At 44.6% G+C, this 24,122-nt stretch overlaps 1 protein-coding gene across 7 annotated transcripts in view; it reads left to right on the top strand.

The window, feature by feature from the left end:
- The window catches only part of SNTG1 (syntrophin gamma 1), a 924,527-nt gene that overhangs the window by 683,610 nt on the left and 216,795 nt on the right, over positions 1-24,122 (top strand). The window lies entirely within an intron of this gene.

The raw sequence follows: 24,122 nt of genomic DNA, 5'->3' as shown, positions 1-24,122 counted from the left end.
GCAAAGTTGATATTTTGGATAAATGCAGAGGTTGGAGAGGTGTATGGGTCTTGTCACATTCTGCAGCAGCCTGTAGCTGTTTTTAAGGCCCTTAGTTACAGTGTGGGGAGCAGAGCTGTCACCTGTAGCCTCTGATTTTAAGGCCCTTACTTACAGTGTGGGGAGCAGAGCTGTCACCAGTACCCTCTGTTTTTAAGGCCCTTACTTACAGTGTGGGGAGCAGAGCTGTCACCAGTACCCTCTGTTTTTAAGGCCCTTACTTACAGTGTGGGGAGCAGAGCTGTCACCAGTACCCTCTGTTTTTAAGGCCCTTACTTACAGTGTGGGGAGCAGAGCTGTCACCTGTAGCCTCTGATTTTAAGGCCCTTACTTACAGTGTGGGGAGCAGAGCTGTCACCTGTAGCCTCTGATTTTAAGGCCCTTACTTACAGTGTGGGGAGCAGAGCTGTCACCTGTAGCCTCTGATTTTAAGGCCCTTACTTACAGTGTGGGGAGCAGAGCTGTCATCTGTAGCCTCTGCTTACCTGCTCTCTTTTGACATCTGGAAAGCTCCCTTTGTTGCTCTCATGCTGTCCCTGGTGATTCTAACATGGATGTCATCTTAACAAATATAGACAGGTGTAGTCCAAGATAGACGTCATCTTGAGAGCTACAGTTTAATTCTTTAATAGGGTTCCAGTAGAGGGAAAATGTCATTAATAAGAAATTGCTCAAACACAAGGAAGCATCAGCCATGGGAGAAGATTCTAATGCCTATCAGTAGACAAGGCCTGTCAGATCTATTAAAACGGGAATCTATTGGTTTGTGAGTTGTCCAAAATAAAAAATGTTACTTTTTTAATTTAAGGATGACTTTAGACCTGTGTCATCACCCTCCCATTCTAACCTCAGCATGGAAAATATTGATATAGATGTAATATGTTACTACAAGCGGTCATTGCCCTGTAGCCCCAAAGCTGTTCTGTAATCGTGATGACAACTGCAGCCAACACTTCTCACAGAGTCAGCTTATTGACTGACAGCACTCCTTGCTGCCTTTGCTTATACCCAGGTTTAGAATAATACTAAGTAAAATAAATGAGAATTTGAATGAATCACACATAGAAAAAATAATAAAAACGGTTTAATATTCTAACACCGGGTACATAATATTCCGACACATACACATACGTAAGCATAGACGTGCATCAGTATTTATCATTTTATTTGCAAGCATGTTAATGTTTTTCATTACATAATTATTTTAAATCTGAAATTACATAATTGAAAACTATTTCAGGTTTTATTTCAATTGTCTTAGCAGCTCAGAATTTGGAAAGTCCTAACAAATGCATCCTGGTATTTAAGAAACCTGAAAACAAGAGTTAACAGAGTTTTTTCCTGCTAGTTTCCATCACATATATGAAGAATTTTTAAAAAATAGGATGAGTTTATAGTTCAACATTTGTATTACTGCAAAATTGGGAAAACTCACCGCATAGTATGCTAACAATGCGTTAAGGACTAGAGTCCATTTCCTACTTAGTCAAATCTGCGATGACATACACATTAAAAACTCCCTCATGTTCCTGATGTTGTAGGATCAAAACAAACATTAAAAGTTACCCAAGCCACAGTGAATCAGAACTTCTCGGCTCCCTGAGATTTGGTTTTCAGCTTGTGCTACCCAGGTGGTACCACCACCCCAACCAGAGAAATTAAAATACAAGCAAAACAGAGAGAGAACGCCGCTGCCGTCCAGCAGAGCCCAGTGCTAAGATTAGCTCCGCAGGAACTCTGCCACACTCCAGAATGCATGAGGCTTTCAAGAAAAACACTCTATGTGAAGAACAGGGTTGAGTCCAAAATTATAAACTGTATGAGGAAATAAACCATTATAAAAAATGCATAATTTAGCGATTAAGGAACTATCCAAATATTTTTAATCATAATTTTTTAAAATAAAGAAACCAAAATTGTAAAACAAGCACAGGACATGGTGATAAAATTTGTGGTTGCAAAACAACCAAACGGGAGTTCAAAAATAAGAGAGAAAAAAAAACAGCCTATACTTAAAATTAGTTTACCAACTACATAATCTTAGTTATGGTACCCACTTGAAATCACACTAGTGAATCTCTAACTTCACTTTTAGTGAAGAGTAAGTATTTCATTTTCTCTATGCATCTGGGACAAATTCACCTGTTGTTTTTTTTTTTAATTATTTTCTATTAGTTTTTTTTTTTTTTTTTTTTTTTTCTTTTGAGACAGAGTATTCTTTTGTCACCCAGGTTGGAACGCAGTGGCCTGATCTCGGCTCACTGCAACCTCCACCTCCCAGGTTCAAGCAATTCTCCTGCCTCATCCTCCTGAGCAGCTTGGATTACAGGCATGCACCACCATGCTTGGCTACTTTTTGCATTTTTAGTACAGACAGGGTTTCACCATGTTGGCCAGGCTGGTCTCAAACTCCTGACCTTAAGTGATCCTCTCACCTTGCCCTCTGAAAGTGCTGGGATTACAGGTGTGAGCAATCGTGCCCGGCCTGATTTGGTTCATTTTTACAGTAAACATGTTGAAATTCAACTTGCCTTGATAATTTTCTGTTGAAAAGAGAAAAGGCAGGACAGTGATCTAGCTGATGAACAAAACAGGGATAATTGAATCAATATCAAGTGATGCTGTGATAATTCCCTCCATGGATTAGCAGTCAAGGCATACAGGCCCAGACACCAGGCCTACATCACATTGCTGTGTTTACCTAGCCCATTAGGTCATGGTTGATTACATGTGTCATTTTTACATATTTTTAACTGAAATTTCTTCATCCTGAAATAGATCTCCCACAAAAATACCATTTTTCAATAAGTTTCTCCTCTAATTAGCAGGGAGTAACATAATGAAGTATTAACTCTTCATTAAAATATTAATATAATGATCTTTATATCAGACAGTATATAAAATAATATAATCAAATTGTTTATATTAGTTTAAATTAATAACATTACACTTATTTTACAAACATACTAACTCTGGTAGCTATTCCTATAGAAATATTTATATTTGACAAATCATAATCATTTGGACACATCATTATATATGTGTACATACCCCACATAGAAGATGGGCAGCTGAAGTAGAGTGACTAGAGTCTCTAATCATGCTGGGGAGAGCTAAGGAATTACAGAAAACCTTAAAAATCCATTTCTGCAGTGGCATCAGAAAAGAAAGATGAGTGGGATTGACAAAAATTTGCTTTCGTATAAAAGCAACAGAAAAATAGCAAAAATAGCATCAGCTTTTAATATGAAAATTTGCAAAGGCTCATTGAATCCAAGGAATTCAATACAAACAGCTGAGTCTTGGTAAGAACAGCAAGCTTTGTGGCATTATAACTGGACCTAGTTTCTGGCACTATGGTGGCTTACATTGGCAGGGCATAATAATGATGTAGCAACATTTAACATCAGCTAGCCTAAAATTCATAATCTAATTGCTGTGTATTTAATTCATTCAATTTTAGCTTTCTTGAAGGGGTGTGTGTGTGTGTGTGTGTATTTAGACAAAATATTCTATTAATGAAACTGACAATTGGTCTTTATTTTTGGAGGGATGTCAGAATCTATTTTTTTTTTTTTTCAATTTGAGAAAGAAATCCTCCTAGTTCTTTACACATTCAATTTATAAAGGTTGAAAACAAATTATAGAGTCACACAATGTGGGGATAATGAGCCTCTTGTTCTGTGTATTTTATAACACTTGGTGGTAAAATATGCTGGCATTTTATGATCTAAAAGAGAATCCACCTCAAAAAAAGTAATGTGTCTCTATAAACTAACTCTTGAAAACCCACCAGCTTATAAATCATTGATAACAAACGTGATGTATATTTCACAGGCAAAAGGGGTATAAATGCTATTCTATAGTTAAACTAAAAGAGCCCACACCTAATTATGTAGAAACTTATGTATTACAATTAAAATAAAATGTACACTTTAGAAGACATGGGAAAGGGTTATTCAAATAATAGAAAGTTGTGTATGTATGTGTCTTGAATTTATACACACATGTACATGGGACACATTATTGGAAGAGCTGTTTTAATTCTCATTTGCTTTCTTTTCTAAATATGTATATTTTCAAATTCCTGAGTGGGGGTGATCAATATTGCAACATTGTCTTAGTTTGCATTTTCCAGATTGTTATATAAGTGGAGTCTTAATGCATGTATGAGTTTTTGTGGCTTCTTTCACACAGCATAATTATTTTAATATTATATATTTAACAGCATTCATCAAGTCATCATCCATTTAATGCTGAGTTGTGTTTTATCGGTGACTGTATCACCATTTGTAAAAACTGTTTATTATCCCATTATGCACAGTTGCTTGATTTCAAGTTTGAGTGTGTTTCAGATAAAGCTGATATAAATATTAATGAACAAGTTTTTGCACTGACATATGCTTTTATTACATTTGGGTAAAATTCAAGTAGTGTAATAACTGGATATAATGGATTTGTGTTTTGAACATTTTAAGGAACTGCAAAACTGTTTTCCAGAGGGTTTTACATTTCAACATATCCCTACAGTCACCCTTTTAAATTTTGGACATTCTAATTGATGTGTTGTGATCTGTTAAATTTTAATTTTCATTTCCCCAAAGAATAATGACATTGAGCATCTTTCATTGTCATCTTTCATCTTGCCATCTGCATATATTCTTTTGTGAACTCTCTTCAAATGTTGCCCAAGCAGAGAAGTTTTTAAATTTGATGAAGTCCAATTTATTGTATATTAATGGATCACACTTTTGAAATTATATTTAATAAGTCTTTTCCTGACACAGGAAATACATTTTCAACTATTTTTATCCTAGATTTTTTATAATATTCTTTTTATTTTAAATCTATAATTTATTTATATTTAATACTTGTTTCAAAAGTGAGGTGTAAATCAAAGCTATTTTTGAGGAGAGATACAATAGTTCCAGAATATTTGTTGAAAATATTATTCTTTCCTCACTGAATTATTATTCCTTTATCAAAAAACAAATTGACCACATACATGTGGGTCTATTTCCGGACTCCAAGTGCTGTTGCCCTGGTCTGTTTGTGTCTCTTGACGTGAATACAACACTGTCTTGAATACCGCAGTTCTACAGTGTCTAACGTCTGTAGGGTAAGTCCCCTAGCTTTGCAATTATTTGTTGTTGTTGATAAAACTTCTCATATGTTTTAATTAACACTTTTATATAATTGAAACATAACAGTTGTACACATGGGTGGTGGACAGTGTACTATTTCAAATAATATATACTTAGCGTAATGAGTAAATCAGACTAATTGCCAAATCCATCCCTTTAAATATTTATCATTTCTTTTGGTGGTAACATTGAAAATCTCTCCTGGCTATGTTGAAGTTTATGCGACACGGTTATTTGTTATGGTCACCCTACTGTGTAACAGCACATCAGAACTTACTCTTGCTGTGTAACTGTGACTTTGCAAGCACAGGCGAACCTCTCCGGATCTCCCCCACTATCCCCCTCCCCAGCTACTGGTAATCGTTATTCTACTCTCTACTTCTACGAGATCAGTTTTTCTTAGATAACACTGAGGAGTGATATCATGTGAGGTTTGTCTTTCTATGCGTGGATTATTTTACTTAACATAATATTCCCCGAGTTCATTTATGTTGCCGCAAATGACAAGATTTCATTTCGTTTTATAGTTGCAGATGTGTGTGTGATATATATATATATATGCCACATGTTCTTTATTCATTCATCTGTATATGGGCATTTAAGTTGATACCATATCTCAGCAATTGTGAATAGTGCTGCTTACTGGGAGTGTAGCTGTCTCTCTGACATACTGATTTCATGGTCTTCAAGTATGTACTCAGTAATGGGATTGCTGGATTATGTGGTAATTCAATTTGGAATTTTTGAGAAACTACTATACTGTTTTCCATAATGGCCGTACCAATTTACATTTCCAACAACAGCACAGAGTAGCCCTTTCTCCACATCCTTACCAGTGTTTGTTAGTATTATTATTATTGCTAATAGCCATTTGAACTGGTGTGAGGGGATATCTCATTTAGGTTTTGATTTGCATTTCCCTGATGATTAGTGATTTTGACCATTTAAAAATGTATCTGTTGGCCATTTGTATGTATTCTTTTTAGAAATGTCTATTTAGATCTTTTGCCCATTTTAAATCCAATTATAAGGTTTCTCGCTATTGAGTTTTTCGAGCTTCTTATATAGTACGGTGTTAATCTCTTGTCAGACAAGAAATTTGCATTTTTTTCCACTTTGTGAGTTGTCTCTTCATTTCGTTAGTTATTTCCTTTAATGAGCAGAGAAGTTTTATATTTTTCTTTTTTTTTTAGCTTGGCACAATCCTGTTTGTCTATTTTTGCTATTATTGCCTATGCTTTTCTTCAAAAAATCCTTTTCCTGTACTTTTCTTTAAAAAATCCTTGTCCAGTCCAATGTCATGAAGTTATTTCCTTATGCTTTCTTCAAGTGTATCCATAGTTTCAGGTCTTACATTTAAGTCTTTAAGCCATTTCGTTTTGGTTTTCATGTGTGGGGAGAGATAGGGTCTAGTTTCATTTTTCTGAGTGTAGATATCCAGTTTTCCCAACATCATTATTGAAATAACTGTTCTTTCCCCAATATGTGTTCTTGACACTTTCGTTAGCTGTAAGTGTATTGATTTATTCTTAGGTTTTCTATTCTGTTCCATTGGTTTATGTATCTGTTGTATGTCAGAACCACACATTTTGTTTAGTGTATCTTTGCAGATATTTTAAACTCATGTAGCATGATGTCCTAACTTTGCTCTTTTTGTTCAAGATTGCTTTGTCTATTTGGAGTCTTTACATTTCCATATGAATTTGAACATTGCTTTAAAAATCTGTGAAAAATTGAATTGTCATTTTGATAAGGATTTTATTAAACATGTAGATGTCTTTGGTTAATATTGGCATTTCAATAATATTAATTCTCCCAATCCATGAACACAGAATACCTTTTCATTTGTTTGGATTCCCTTCTATTTCTTTCATCAATGCTTTATTTTATTTTTATTTTTATTTTTTTGAGATGGAATTTCGCTCTTGTTACCCAGGCTGGAGTGCAATGGTGTGATCTCGGCTCACAGCAACCTCCGCCTCCTGGGTTCAGGCAATTCTCCTGCCTCAGCCTCCTGAGTAGCTGGGATTACAGGCACACACCACCATGCCCAGCTAATTTTTTGTATTTTTAGTAGAGACGGGATTTCACCATGTTGACCAGGATGGTCTCGTTCTCTCTACTTCGTGATCCACCCGTCTCAGGCTCCCAAAGTGCTGGGATTACAGGCTTGAGCCACCGTGCCTGGCTGCTTTATCGTTTTTATTGTAGAGATCTTTCTATTTTTGGTTAACTTTATTCCTAAGTATTTCTCTGTGTCCACTATAAATGAAATTACTACCTAATTTCTTTTTATATTAGTTTGCTATTGGTTTACAGAAAAACTACTAATTCTATGTTTATTGTGAATTCTGCAAACTTACTAAAGTCATTTATTAGTTATAACAATTTTTGGAGTATTTAGGGTTTTCTACATCTATGGTAGGTGTGAATATTTATGGGGTGCAAGAAAGACTTTGATATAGGCATGCAATGGAATAATCTCATCATGAAAAATGGGTGTCTATTCTCTATCCAGTTTTGCCAGCATCACTGATTGAAGAGGCTGTCATTTACCCAATGTATATTCTTGGCACACTTGTTGAAAATGAATTCACTGTAAGTGTATGAATTTGTTTCTGGGTTCTCTGTTCTGTTCCACTGATCTATGTGTCTGTTTTTGACAGTATGATGTCATTCTGCTTACTACATCTCTATAGTATAATAAAAATGAAGTAATGTAATTCCTCTAGTTTTCTTCTTTTTGCTCAGAATAGCTTTGTTTATCCTGGGTATTTTATAGTTCAAAATAAATTTTAGGATTGTTTTTATATTTATGTAAAGAATGCCATTGGCATTTTGATAGAAATTACATTGAGTCTGTAGATTGCTTTGGGTAATGTGGACGTTTTAACAATACTGATTCTTCAAATCCATGAATAGAAAGTGTCTTTCTCTGTTTTGTATCCTTTTCAATTTCTTTCCCCAATGTTTTATAGTTTTCATTGTAGTGATCTTTCCTTTCTTTGTTATTTGTGATTATTACAAATGTGTTACAGTTTTGGTTTCTTTTTCAGACTGTCCACTGTTGACATTTAGAAATGCTACTGTTTTCTGTATGGTGATTTTGAATCCTATAACTTTACCGAATTTGTTTATATATTCTAATAGTTTTTAGGTGTCTTCAGATTTTTCAAGTATTAGATTATAACATCTGAAAACAAAGATAATTTGTCTTCTTATTTTCCAATTTAGGTGCTCTTTAGTTGTTTCTCTTCTCTGATTGCTCTAGCTAGAACTTCCAATACTAGGTAGAATGACAGTTGGGAAAGTGGATTTCTTTGTCATGATTCAGACAAAAGTGCTTCCAGGAAAGGCTTTCAGTGTGTTCCTATTCATTATACTGCTACGTTGGATCTGTAATATATGGATTTTCTTAACTATGTTAAGGCATGGTTCTTGTATTCTCAGCTTTTTTTTTTTTTAACATGAAGGATATTGAATTCTATCAAATAGTTTTACAGTATCAATTGAAACGATCATATGGTTATTGTTCCTTATTCTGTTGATATGGTGTATCACTGATTGAGTTGCATATGTAGAACCTCTGTGATAAATCCCCGTTGGTCATGATGAATGATCTTTTCAGGGTGTTGTTGGATTTGGGTTGATATGTTGTTGTTGAAGATTTTTGCATCTATATTCATCAGAAATATTGGCCTGTAGTTTCCTTTTATGGATGTGTCTTTCTTTGCTTTTGGTATCAGGAAAAGGCTGTCTGCATAGACTAAGTATGGAAGTATTTCCTTCTCTATTTTTGGAAGAGTTTAAGTAGGATTGGTATTAGTTCTTTAAATGTTTGATAGAATTTAGCAGTGAAGCCATCTGGTCCCCAGCTTTTCTTTACTGGAGACTTATTAGAGGTGTGATCCCCTTACTAGTTATTGGTCTGTCTTGGTATTGAATTTCTTCATGATTCAATCTTGAAAAGTTGTATGTGTCTAGAAACTTACCTATTTCCCCTGGATTTTCCAATTTATTGGCATATATTTGCTCTTAATAGCCACCAATGATCCTTCGAATTTCTGCAATATCAGTTGTAATGTCTCCTTTTTCATCTCTAATTTTATTTATTTAACAGAACTAAGAAAAAAAGGTTATTTCTCCCTTTTTTCTTAGTTCTATTAAAGATTTGTCAGTATTATCTCTTTAAAAAACCAACTTTTTACTTTGTTGATCTTTTGGATTGTTTTATTTGTTTCAATATAATTTATATCTGCTCCGATGTTTATTCTTTTTGTTTTTCTATTAATTTTGGGTTTGGTTTGCTCTTGCTTGCCTTGCTCTTTAAGATATGGTAGGCTAGGTGGGATCCCAAGATGGCTGAATAAGAGGCAGCGCCAGAAAGCAGCTCCCAGTGAGAGAGATGCAGTAACTGAGTGATCTCCACAATTCCAAACAAGGTAACAGGTTTATTTTGTGGGTCTGGTTGGACAGTGGGTATAAACCAAATAGGGCAAGTTGAGGCAAGGCAGGACACCACCCCACCCAGAAGGTGCATACAGCCAACTGGAGGACAGGGGAATCTCCCCATCTGGGACTTCAGTTTGGATACAGCACTCCACCCAAGCCCTTTACAACCCACAGAACAGAAGATCTTCACCAGGCTGAAAAGCCTAAGTGAGCTGCCTAAACAGGGCAGAACAGTAACTTCAGCCAACACCAGGGCTGTCAGCATAAATTTGGTGGAAGCACTGGCCGATGCAAAAAAAAAAAGCCAAAAAGCCAGTGGGACAGAGCTACCCACTCCCCAGAAAGAAGGGGAACTGAACATAGGGTAACAGCCCATATGGCAGGATAAGCCCCCAGCTCTGGCTGGCACAAAGCCCAGCAGGCTAAAAAAACTCCCACTCCAGAGTTACACACCCAGAACATCAGTTAGAGAGCAACCAGGAATGATAAAGCTCAGCTGAGGGAAGGGAAGCCACCATTGCAGAAGCCAGCCTAATTTTCCTGAGTAAATAAAAGACGCAGCAGCTCCACTAACTCTGTGGCAGACCAGCAGCACCTCTGCAGGCAGACAAAGGAAAGGCCGCCTCCCCAGTCAGCTACCTGACATCAAAACTGTGTAAATCCAATGAGATGGGAATAAACCATGTGCAAGAAAAATGAAACCATCAAAAATCAGGATGTCTCTCTCCAACCACAAGATCCCAGCTCCTCACTGGCAAGGGAACAAAGCAGGATGGAGAATGAATTTGACAAACTGACAGAAATGGGTTTCAGATGGTGGGTAATAGCAAACTTCTCTGAGTTAAAGGAACATGTTTTATCTCAATGCAAATAAACTAAAAACCTTGAAAAAAGGTTATACAAAATGCCAACTAGAATAACCAGCTTAGAGAAGAACACAAATGACTTGATGCAGCTGAAAAACAAAGCAGAAGAACTTCATGAAGCATACACAAGTTTAAATAGCCGAGTAGATCAAGACAATAAATGATATCAGAGATTGAAGATCGACTCAATGAAATAAAATGAGAAGGCAAGAAAAGAGAAAAAAGAGGGAAAAGAAATGAACAAAGCCTTCAAGAAATGTGGGATTACGTGAAAAGACCTAATCCTTGCCTGATCGGTGTACCAGAAGATGACAAGGAGAATGAATCCAAGCTGGAAAACACTCTTCAGGACATTATCCAGGAGAACTCCCCCAACATAGCAAGACAGGCTAACATTCAAATACAAGAAACACAGAGGACACCACAACAATACTCCTCTGGGAGAGCAACTACAGGCACATAATCATCAGGTTCACTAGGGTTGAAATAAAAGAAAAAATATTAAGGGCAACCAGAGAGAAAGGGAAGCATATCAGACTCACAGAAGATCTCTCAGCAGAAACTGTACAAGCCAGAAGAGAGTGGGGGCCAATATTCAACATCCTTAAAAAACTTTTAACCCAGAATTTTATATCGAGCCAAGCTAAGTTCTATAAGTGATGGAGAAATGAAATCCTTTACAGACAAGCAATTGCTGAGAGAGTATTGTCACTACCAGACCTGCCCTACAAGAGCTCCTGAAGAAAGCACTAAACACAGAAAGGAAAATCCAGTACCAGCCACAGCAAAAAAGAACCAAATGGTAAAGACCAACAACACAATGAAGAAATTACACCAACCAAAGGGCAAAACAACCAACCAGTAGTAAAATGCCAGGATCAAATTCACACATAACAATATTATCATTAAATGTAAATGGACTAAATGCCCCAATCATAAGACACAGACTGACAAATTGGATAAAAATTTAAGAACCATCAGTGTGCTGTACTTAGGAGACCAATCTCATGTGCAAAGACACACATAGTCTCAAAATAAAGAGATAGAAGAAGATTTACCAAGCAAATGGAGAGCAAAAAAAAAAAAAAAAAAAAAAAAGCAGGGGTGGCAATAGTAGACTCTGATAAAACGGACTTTAAACCAACAAAATCAAAAGATACAAAGAAGGACACTACGTAATGGTAAAATGACCAACATAACAAAAGGAGCTAACTATTCTAAATATATATGCACCCAGTACACAGAGCACCCAGATACATAAAACAAGTCATTAACAACCTACAAAGAGACTTAGAGATTTAGACCCCACACAATAATAGTGGGAGACTTTAACACTTCACTGTCAATATTAGATCAACAAGACAGAAAATCAACAAGGAAATCCAGGACTTGAATGCAGATCTGGACCAAGTGAACTTAATAGACATTTACAGAACTCTTAACTCCAAATACACAGAATATACATTCTTCTCAGCACAACATCACACTCACTCTAATATTCAACACATAATTGGAAGTAAATTACTCCTCAACAAATACAAAAGAATGAAAATAATAACAAACAGTCTCTCAGACCATGGTGCAACCAAATTAGAACTCAGAATTAAGAAACAAACTTAAAACCACACAACTTCATGAAAAATGAACAACTGGCTTCTGAATGTAGCCCTCCACACCTCTCCAGAGCCCCCCCAGACTTCTTCAGAGCCCTCTACACCTCCAGAGAGCCCCAAAGATATCTCCAGTGCCCTAAAAACCTCTCCACACCTCTCCAGAGCCCTCCACACCTCTCCAGAACCCCCAGACCACTACAGAGCCCTTCACACCTCTCCAGAGCTCCCCAGACCTCTCCAGAGCCCTCCAAACCACTCCAGAGCCCTCCACACCTCTCCAGAGCCCTCCACACCTCTCCAGAGATCCCCAGACGTCTCCAGAGCCCCTCAGACCTCTCCAAAGCCGTCCAGAGTTCTTTAGATCCCTCCAGACTTCTCCAGATCTTCTCAGACCTCTACAGAGCACTTCACACCTCTCCAGAGCACTCCAGACCTCTCCAGAGTGATCTACACCTCTCCAGAACCCTTCAGACCTCTGCAGAGCCCTCCACACCTCTTCAGAGCCTTCCAGATCTCTCAAGAGCCCTCCACACCTCTCCAGAGCCCTACACACCTCTAGAGAAACCCCCAGAACTCTCCAGAGCACCCACATTTCTCCAGAGCCCCTGAGACCTCTCCAGAGCCCTTCACATTTTTCAAGAGCCCTCCACACCTCTCCAGGGCTTCCCAGACCTCTCCAGAGCTTTTTAGACATCTCCAGAGCCCTCCAGACTTCTCCAGATCCCGTTAGACATCTCCAGATGCCCCCAGACTTCTCTAGAGCCCTCCACAACTCTCCACAGACCGCCAGACTTCTCCAGAGCACTCCATACCTCTCTAGAGCCCCTCAGACCTCTCCAGAGCTCCCCACACCTCTCCAGAGCATGCCAGACCCCTACAGAGCCCTCCACACCTCTCCATATCCCTCCAGACCTTTCCAGAGCCCTCCACACCTCTCCAGAGCCCCCATATTTCTCCAGAGCCCTCCAGACCTCTCCACAACTCTCCAGAGCACACCAGACCTTTCCAGAGTGCTCCCTACCTCTCCAGAACCCTCCGCACCTCTCCAGAACACCCAGACATCTCCAGAGCACACCAGACATCTCCAGAGTACCCAGACTTCTCTAGAGCCCTCCACACCACTCCACAGACCCCCAGACTTCTTCAGAGCACCCCAGACCTCTCCAGAGCCCTTCACACCTCCCCAGAGCCCCGCAGACATCTCCAGAGTCCTCAAGACCTCTCCACATTTCTCTAGAGACCACCAGACCTCTCTAGAGTCCTCCACACCTCTACAGAGCCCCCAGACTTCTACAGAGCCCTCCAGACCTCTCCAAAGCCCTCCACACCTCTCCAGAACCTTCCACACCTCTCCAGAGACACCTAGACCTCTCCGGAGCCCCTCCGACCTCTCCAGAGCCCTCCAGACTTCTCCAGATTCCTCCAGACTTCTCCAGATCTTCCCATATTTCTCCAGAGCCCTCCACATTTCTCCACAGCCCGCCAGACTTCTCCAGAGCCGTTCACGCCTCTCCAGAAATCTCCAGATCTCTCCGAGCCCTCCACACCTCTCCAGCGTTCACCAGACCTCTTCAGAATTCTTCAGACCTCTCCAGAGCCCTCCACAGCTCTACAGAGGCCCCCAGACCTCTCCAGAGCACCCACATTTCTCCAGAGTCCCCGAGACCTCTCCAGAGTCCCTCACATCTCTCCAGAGTTCTCCACACCACTCCAGAGCCCCCCAGACCTCTCCAGAGCCTTTTAGACCTTTCCATAGCCCTCCAGACGTCTCCAGATCTCTCCAGACATCTCCAGATCTTCTCAGACTTCTCAAGAGCCCTCCACACCTCTCCACAGCCCTCCAGACATCTCCAGAGCCCTTTAGACCTCTCCAAACTTCTCCAGAGCCCTCCAGAGTTCTCCAGAGCCCTCCACATCTCTACAGAGGCCACCAGACATCTCCAGAGCACCCACATTTTTCCAGAGTCTCCGAGACCCCTCTTGAGCCCTTCACACCTCTCCAGAGCTCCTCAGACCTCTCCAGAGCCTTTTATACCTCTCCAGAGACCTCCAGACCTCTCCAGATCTTTTTAAAAATATTCAGATCTCTCAAGAGCCTTTTAGACCTCTCCAGATCCCTCCAGACTTCTCCAGATCGTCCCAGACCTCTACAGAGCCCTTCACACCTTTCCAGAGCACTGCTTACCTCTCCAGAGCCCTCTACACCTCTACAGAAGCCTCCAGACCTTTCCAGAGCCCTCCACATCTCTCCAGAGACCACCAGACATCTACAGAGTCCCTCAGACCTCTCCAGAGACCTCCATATTTCTTCAGATCCCTCCAGACTTCTCCAAATCTTCCCAGACTTCTCCAGAGCCCTCCACATTTCTCCACAGCCTGCCAGGCTTCTTCAGAGCCCTCCACACCGCTCCAGAACTTTCCAGACCTCTCCAGAGCGCTCCATACCTCTCCAGAACTTTCCAGACCTCTCCAGAGTCCTCCACACCTCTACAGATGCCCTCAGACCACTCCAGAGCCCTTCACACCTCTCTAGAGCCAGCCACATCTCTCCAGAGCCCCCATATTTCTCCAGAGCACTCCAGGCCTCTCCACACCTGTCCAGAGCCCACCAGATTTTTTCCTAGTCCCCCAGACCTCTGCACAGCCCTCCACACCTCTCCAGAGCCCCTCAGACCACTCCAAAGCCCTTCAGATTTTTCCACGCCTCTCCAGAGCCCACCAGAACTTTCCAAAGCGTTAAATACTACTCCAGAGCCCTCCACACCTCTCCAGAGCCCCCAGACTTCACCAGAGCAGACCAGGTTTCTCCAGTGTACCCAGTCTTGTCTAGAGTCCTCCACACCTCTCCGGAGCTTCCCAGACTTCTCCAGAGCACCCCAGACTTCTCCAGAGTTTTCCACACCTCCCCAGAGCCCCGCAGACATCTCCAGAGCCCTCAACACCTCAACACACCTCTCCAGAGCCCAGCAGATCTCTCCAGAGCCTCTCAAACCTCTCCAGAGCTCTCCACACCTCTGCGGAGCCCTCCAGACCTATCCAGAGCCCTCCACACATTACCAGAGCCCTCCAGACCTCTCCAGACCTTTTTAGACCTATCCAGAGCCCTCCAGACTTCTTCAGAACCCTCTAGACTTCTCCAGATCTTCCCAGATTTCTCCAGAGCCCTCCACACTTCTCCACAGTTTGACAAACTTCACCAAAGCCTTCCACATTTCTCCAAAACCCTCCAGACCTCTCCAGAGCCCTCCAGTCATCTCGAGAACCCCAAGATCTCTCCAGAGCCTTTTAGACCACTCCAGAGCCCTCCAGACTTCTCCAGATACCTCCAGACATCTCTAGATTCCCCCAGACTTCTCAAGACCCCTCCACATTTCTCCACAGCCCGCCAGACTTCTCTAGAGCTTTTCACACCTCTCCAGAGCCCTCCGGACCTCTCCAGAGCCCTCCAGACCTATCCAGAGCCCTCCAGACCTCTTTAGAGATCTCCAGACTTCTATAGAGCTTTCCACACTTCTCTAGAGCCCTCCAGACTTCTCTAGAGTCCTTCACACCTCTACAGAGTTCTCAACATTTCTCCAGAACCCTCAGACCTCTCCAGAGCCCTCCAGACTTCTCCAGATCCCTCCAGACATTTCTAGATGCCCACAGACTTCTCCAGAGCCCTTCACATTTCTCCACAGCCTGCCAGACTTCTCTGGAGATTTCCACACCTCTCCAGAGCCCCTCAGACCTCTCCAGAGTCCTCCATACCTCTCCAGAGCCTTCCAGACCTCTACAGAGCCCTACACACCTCTCCAGAGCCCTCCAGACTAATCCAGAGCCCTCCACACCTCTCCGGAGCCCTCCACACCTCTCCAGAACCCTCCTGACTTATCCAGAGCCCTCCAGTTTTCTCCAGGACACTTTAGACTTCTCCAGATCTTTCTAGACTTCTCCAGACCCCTCCACATTTCTCCAGATTCCTCTACAACTCTTCAGAGCCTTCCAGACATCTATAGAGCTCTCCACACCTCTCCACATCCCCCCAGACCTCTCCAGATCCGTGCACACCTCTCCAGAGACTTCCAGACCTCTCCAGAGCCTTTTAGACCTCTCCAGAGCTTTTCAGACTTTTTTAAATACCTCCAGACATCTCCAGACACCCAAGACTTTTCCAGAGTCCTCCACACCACTCAACAGACCGCCATGCTTCTCCAGAGCCCTCCACACATCTCCGGAGCCCCCATAAGTCTCCAGAGCCCTACACACCTCTCCAGAGCCCCCAGATTTCTCCAGAGCCCTCCAGGCTTCTCCACACCTCTCCAGAGCCCACCAGATTTTTTAGAGTTCTCCAGACCTCTGCACAGCCCTCCACACTTCTCCAGAGCCCCTGAGACCTCTCCAAAGCCCTTCAGACTTTTCCACACCTCTTCAGAGCCCACCAGAACTTTTCAAATTGCTCCATGGTATTCCAGAGCTCTTCACACCTCTCCAGAGCCCCCAGACTTCTCCAGAGCACATCAGAGTTCTCCAGAGGACCCAGACTTGTCTAGAGTCTTCTACACCTCTCCGGAGACACCCAGACTTCTCCAGATCACCCCAGCTTTCTCCAGAGATCTCCACACCTCCCCAGAGTGCCTCAGACATCTCCAGAGCCCTCAAGATCCCATCACAACTCTCCAGAGCCCAACAGACCTCTCCAGAGCCGTTTACAACTATCCAGAGTTCCCCAGACCGTTACAGAGCCCTCCACACCTCTCCAGAGTTCTCTAGACCTCTCCAGAGCCCTCCACACATCTCCAGAGCCTTCCATACTTCTCCAGAGCCCTCTACACCTATCCAGAGCCCTTCAGATTTCTCCACAATGCTCCAGACTTCTCCAGATTTTCCCAGATTTCTCCAGAGCCCCCCACACTTCTACAAAGTTTGGCAGACCTCTCCAGAGCCCTCCACATTTCTCCAGTACACTCCAGACCTCTCCAGAGCCCTCCAGACTTCTCCAGAGCTTTCTAGACCTCTCCAGAGCCCTCCAGACCTATGCAGAGCCCTTCACATATCTAGAGATGCCCCCAGACTTCTCCAGAGCACCCACATTTCTCCAGAGCCCTCCAGACCTCTCCAGAGCCATCCACACCTCTCCAGATACCCCCAGACCTCTCTGGAGCCCATCAGACCGCTCCATATGCCTCCAGACTTCTCCAGAAACCTGCAGACTATTCCAAATCTTCCCATACTTGTCAAGAGCACTCCACACTTCTTCGCTGCCTGCCAGACTTCTCCAGAGCTTCCCACAGTTCTTTAGAACCCTCCAGACCTCTCCAGAACCCTCCACACCGTTTTGAAGCCTTCCAGACCTCTCCAGAGCCCTCCATACCTATCCAGAGACCTTCAAACCTCTCCAGAGCTCTTCAGACCTATCTAGAGCCCTCCACACTTCTCCAGAGCCATCCAGACCTTTCTAGAGCCCTTCACATCTCTCCAGAGCTCTCCACATTTCTCCAGAACCCCGAAACCTCTCCAAAGCCTTTCAGACCTCTCCAGAGCCCTCCAGACTTCTACAGATCCCTCCAGACATTTCTAGATGACCCCAGACTTCTCCAGAGACCTCCATATTTCTCCACAGCCCGACAGACATATCTAGAGCATTTCACACCTCTCCAGAGCCCCCTGACCTCTCCAGAGCCCTCCACACATCTCCAGAGCCTTCCAAACCTCCTACAGAGTCCTCCACACCTCTCCAGAGCCTTTCACACATATCCAGAGCCCTCCACACCTCTCCAGAACCCTCCACACTTCTACAGAACCCTCCAGACCTATCCAGAGTCCTCCAAACTTCTCCAAAACCCTTTAGACTTCTCCAGATATCTCCAGACTTCTCTAGAGCCTTCCACACTTCTCCACAGCCCGTCAGATTTCTCTAGAGCCCTCCACATTTCTCCAGAACCCTCCAGAACTCTCCAGATCCCTCCAAACCTCTCCAGATCCTTTCAGACATCTACAGAGCCCTCCACACCTCTCCACAGCCCTCCAGAACTGGACAGAGCCCTGCACACCTCTCCAGAGAACCCCAGACCTCTCCAGAGCATTTTTGACCACTCCAGAGCTTTCCGGACCTCTTCAGTTACCTCCAGACATCTCCAGACCCCCAGACATTTCCAGAGCCTTCCACACCACTCAACAGACAGCCAGATTTCTCCAGAGCACACCAAACTTCTCCAAAGTACCCAGACTTGTCTACAGTCCTCCACACCTCACTGGAGGCCCCCAGACATATCCAGAGCACCCCAGACTTCTCTAGAGTTTTCCACACCTCCCCAGAGGCCAGCAGACCTCTCCAGAGCACCCCACATCTCTCTAGAGCTTTTCAGACCTCTCCAGAGCCCTCCACACCTCTCCAGAGCCCTACAGACCTATCCAGAGCTCTCCAAAAATCTCCAGAGCCCTCCAGACCTCTCCAGAGATGTCTAGACCTATATAGAGCCTCCAGACTTCTTCAGAACACTCTAGACCTCTCGAGAAATTCACAGATTTTTCCAAAGCCTTCCACACTTCTCCACAGCCTGACAGACTACTCCAGAGCCCTCCACATTTCTCCAAAATTCTGCAGACCTCTCCAGAGCCCTCCAGACATCTCCAGATCCCTCTAGACCTCTCCAGATCCCTCCAGACCTATCCAGAGTCCTCCAAACATCTACAGTTGCCCCCAGACATCTCAAGAGCACCCAAAATTTTTCAGAGCCTCCCCAGACTTTTACAGGACCCTCCACATTTCTCCAGAGCCCTTAGACCTATCTAGAGCCCTGAAGACTTCTCCAGAATACTCTAGAATTCTCCAGATCTTCCCAGATTTCTCCAGAGCTCTCCACACTTCTCCACAGCCTGACAGAATTCTCCAAAGCCCTCCACATTTCTCAAAAAACACTCCAGATCTCTCCAGAGCCCTTCAGACATCTCCAGATCCCTATAGAACTCTCCAGATCCCTCCATACCTATCCAGAGTCCTCCATATCTCTACAGCTGCTACAGATTTCTCCAGAGCATGCACATTTCTTCAGAGCCCCCCAGACTTCTACACGGCCCTCCAGACCTCTCCAGAGCCCTCTAGACCTATCTAGAGCCATCCAGACTTCTCCAGAACACTCTAGACTTCTCCAGATCTTCCCAGATTTCTCCAGAGCTTTTCACACTTCTCCACAGCCCGATAGACTTCTCAAGGGCCCTCCGCAATTCTCCAAAACCCTCCAGACCACTCCAGAGCCCTCCAGACCTCTCCAGATCCCTCTAGACTCCTCCAGATTCCTCCAGACCTATCCAGAGCCTTCCACACCTCTACAGTTGCCCCCAGACATCTCCAGAGCACCCAAATTTATTCAGGGCCCCCAAGAATTCTACAGGGTCTTCCAGACCTCTCCAGAGTCCTCTACATCTATCTAGAGCCCTCCAGACTTCTCCAGAACACTCTAGATTTCTCCAAGTTATTTCAGATTACTCCAGAGCCCTTTACACTTCTTCACAGCCTGACAGACTTCTCCAGAGCCCTCCACATTTCTCAAAAACTCTCCAGACCTTTCCAGAGCCCTCCAGACTTCTCTAGATTCTCTAGAACTCTCCAGTTCTTTTCAGACCTATGCAGAGTCCACTACACCTCTACAGTTGCCCCTAGATTTCTCCCGAGCACCCACATTTCTTCAGAGCTTTCCAGACTTCTAAAGGGCCCCCCAGACCTCTACAAAGCACTCTAGACCTATCTAGAGCCCTCCAGACTTCTCCAGAACACTCTAGACTTCTCCACATCTTCCCAGATTTTTTCAAGGCCCTCCACGCTTCTCCACAGTTTGACAGACTTCTCCAGAGCCCTCTACAATACTCCAAAATCCTCCAGACTTCTCCAGAGCCCTCCAGAACTTTCTGGATCTCTCTAGAAATCTCCAGATTTCTCCAGACCTACCCAGAGCCCTCCACACATCTACAGTTGCCCCCAAGATCTCTCCAGAGCACCCACATTTTTTCAGAGCCCCCCAGACTTCTACAGGGCCCTCCAGACCTTTCCAGAGCCCTCTAGGCCAATCTGGAGCCCTTGAGACTTCTCCAGAACACTCTAGACTTCCCCAAGTCTTCCCAGATTTCGCCAGAGCCCTCCACACTTCTCCAGAGCCCTCCAGATTTCTCAAAACCCTGCAGACATCTCCAGAGCCATCCAGACCTCTCCACATCCCTCCAGATCTATCCAGAGCTCTCCACACCTTTAAAGTTGCCCCCACATTTTTCCAGAGCATCCACATTTCTTAGGAGCCCGCCAGACTTCTACAGGGCCCTCCAGACCTCTGCAGAGCACTCTAGACCTATCTAGAGCCCTCCAGACTTCTCCAGAACACTCTAGACATTGCCAGATCTTCCCAGATTTCTCCAGAGGCCTACACAGTTCTTCACAGCCCAACAGACTTCTCCAGAGCCCTCCACATTTCTCCAAAAGCCTCGAGACCTCTCCAGAGCTCTCCAGACCCTTCCAGAACCCTCTAGACTCCTCCATATTTCGCCATACCTATCAAGAGCACTCCACACCTCCACAGTTTCCCCCAGATTACTCCAGAGCACCATTTCTTCAGAGACCCCCAGACTTCTACAGGGTTCTCCAGACTTCTCCAGAGCCCTCTGGACCTATCTAGAGCCCTCCAGACTTCTCCAGAACACTCTAGAATTCTCCAGATCTTTCCAGATTTCTCCAAAACCCTCCCCACTTCTCCACAGCCCGACAGACTTCTCCAGAGCTTTTTACATTTCTTCAAAAGCCTCGAGACCTCTCCAGAGCCCTCCAGACCTCACCAGATTTCTCTAAACTTCTCCAGATCCCTCCAGACCTATCCAGAGCCCTCCACACCTCTAAAGTTGCCCTCAGACCTTTCCAGAGCACCCACATTTCTTCAGAGCACCCCAGATTTCTACAGGGTTCTCCAGACCTCTCCGGAGCCCCGTAAACCTATATAGAGCCCTCAAGACTCCTCGGGAACACTCTAGACTTCTCCAAATTTTCCCAGATGTCTCCAGAGCCATCCACACTTCACCACAGTCTGACAGACTTTTCCAGGCCTCCACATTTCTCAAAAACACTCCAGACCTCTCCAGAGCACTCCAGACCTCTCCAAATCTGTCTATATCTCTCCAGATCCCTCCAGGCATCTCCAGAGTTCTCCACACCTTTTCAGTTGCCCCCAGATTTCTCCAGAGCACCCACATTTCTTTAGAGCCCCCAGACTTCTACAGGGCCCTCCAGACCTCTCCAGAGCGCTCTAGACCTATCTAGAGCCCTCCAGACTTCTCCATAACACTATAGACTTCTCCAGATGTTCCCAGATTTCTCCAGTGCCTTCCACACTTCTCCACAGCCTGAAAGACTTCTCCAGAGACCTTCAAATTTCTCCAAAAGCCTCTAAACCACTCCAGAGCCCTTCAGACGTCTCCAGATCCCTCTAGACATTTCAAGATCCCTCCAGACCTATCCAGACGTCTCCACACCTCTACAGTTTCCCCCAGACCTCTCCAGAGCACCCACATTTCTTCAGAACACCCCAGACGCTTACAGGGCCCTCCAGACCTCTACAAAGTCCTCTAGACCTATCTAGAGCCCTCAAAACTCTTTGGGAACACTCTATACTTCTCCAGATCTTCCCAGATGTCTCCAGAGCCCTCCACACTTCTACACAGCCCGACAGACTTCTCCAGAGCCCCCCACATTTTTCAAAGACACTCCAGACTTCTCCAGAGAACTCCAGACCTCTCCAAATCCCTCTATATCTCTTTAGATACCCCCAGACATATCCAGAGCCCTCCACACCTCTACAGTTGCCCCAGATTTCTCCAGAGCATGCACATTTCCTCAGAACCTTCAGACTTCTACAGGGCCCTTTAGACCACTCGAGAGCCCTCTAGACCTATGTAGAGCACTCCAGACTTCTCCAGAACACTCTAGACTTCTCCAGATATTCCCAGATTTCTCCAGAGCCCTTCACACTTCTCCACAGCCCGACAGACTTCTCCAGAGCCTTCCACAATTCTCCAAAACCCTCCAGTTCTCTCCAGAGCCCTCCAGACCTCTCCAGATCCCTCTAGACCTCTCCAGATCCCTCCAGACCTATCCAGAGCCCTCCACACCTCTACAGTGCGCCCAGAACTCTCCAGAGCCCCCAGACTTTTACAGGGCCCTCCACAACTCTCCAGAGCCCTCTAGGCCTATCAAGTGCCCTCCAGACTTCTCCAGAACACTCTAGACTTCTCCAGAACTTCCCAGATTTCTCCAGAGCCCTCCACACTTCTCAGCCCGACAGACTTTTTCAGAGCCCCCCACATTTCTCCAAAAGCCTCGAGACCTATCCAGAGCCCTCCAGATCTCTCCAGATCCCCCTAGGCTCCTCCAGGTACCTCCAGACCTATCCAGAGCCCTCCACACCTGTACAGTTGCCCCCAGGCCTCTCCAGAGGACCCACATTTCTTCAGAGCCCCCCAAACTTCTATAGGGCCTTCCAGACCTCTCCAGAGCCCACTACACATATCTAGAGCCCTCCAGACTTCTCCAGGACACTCTAGACTTCTCCAAATCTTTCCAGCATTCTTCAGAGCCCTCCACACTTCTCTACAGCCCAACAGATTTCTCCAGAGCTTTTTACAATTCTTCAAGAGCCTCGAGACCTCTCCAGAGCCCTCCAGACCTCTCCAGATTTCTCTAGACTCCTCCAGATCCCTCCAGACCTATCCAGAGCCCTCCACACCTGTATAGTTACCCCCAGACCTCTCCAGAGCACCCACATTTCTTCAGAGCACCCCAGACCTATCTAGAGCTCTCAAGACTCCTCGGGAACACTCTAGACTTTTCCAAATATTCCCAGATGTCTCCAGAGCCCTCTACACTTCTCCACAGCCCGACAGACTTCTCCAGAGCTTTCCACATTTCTCAAAAACCCTCCAGACCTCTCCAGAGCCCTCCAGATTTTTCCAGATCTCTCTAGACCTCTCCAGATTCCTCCAGACCTATTCCGAGCTTTCCACGCCTATACAGTTGCTCCCAGATTTCTCCAGAGCACCCACATTTTTTCAGAGCCCCTCAGACTTATACAGGGACGTCCAGACCTCTCCAAATAGCTCTAGACCTATCTAGAGCCCTCCAGACTTCTCGAGAACACTCTAGACTTCTCCAGATTTTCCCAGATTTCTTCAGAGCCCTCCACACGTCTCCACAGCCTGACAGACTTCTCCAGAGCCAGCCACATTTCTCCAAAAGTCTTGAGACCTCTCAAAGCTCCCCAGACCCCTCCAGATCCCTCTAGACTCCTCCAGATTTCTCCAGACCTATCCAGAGCACTTCACACCTCCAGTTTCCCCCAGAACTCTCCAGAGCACCCACATTTTTTCAGAGCCCTCCAGACTTCTACCGGGTCCTCCAGATTTCTCCAGAGCCCTATGGACCTATGTGGAGCCCTCCAGACTTCTCCAGAACACTCTAGAGTTCTCCAGATCTTCCCAGATTTCTCCAGAGCCCTTCACACTTCTCCACAGCCCAACAGACTTCTCCAGAGCTTTTTACATTTCTTCAAGAGCCTCGAGACCTCTCCAGAGCACTCCAGAACTCTCCAGATCCCTCTAGACTCCTCCAGATCCCTCCAGACCTATCCAGAGCCCTCCAAACCTCTACAGTTTCCCCCAGATCTCTCCAGAGCACCCACCTTTTTTCAGAGCACCCCAGACTCCTACAGGACCCTCCAGACCTCTCCAGAGCCCTCTAGACCTATCTAGAGCCCTCAAGACTCCTCGGGAATACTCTAGACTTCTCCAAATTTTCTCAGATGTCTCCAGAGCCCTCCACACTTCTCCACAGCCTGAAAGACTTCTCCAGAGTCCTCCACATTTCTCAAAAACACTCCAGACCTATCCAGAGTCCTCCAGACCTATCCAGAGCCCTCCACACAACTACAGTTTCCCCTAGATTCCTCCAGAACACCCACATTTCTTCAGAGTTCCCCAGACTTCTACAGGGCCTG

This window comes from Callithrix jacchus, chromosome 16, assembly GCF_049354715.1.
Source record: "Callithrix jacchus isolate 240 chromosome 16, calJac240_pri, whole genome shotgun sequence".
In the NCBI taxonomy this organism is placed as follows: domain Eukaryota; kingdom Metazoa; phylum Chordata; class Mammalia; order Primates; family Cebidae; genus Callithrix; species Callithrix jacchus.
The sequence above is the reverse complement of the archived record's forward strand: the minus strand, read 5'-3'. Positions and strand labels throughout refer to the sequence as shown.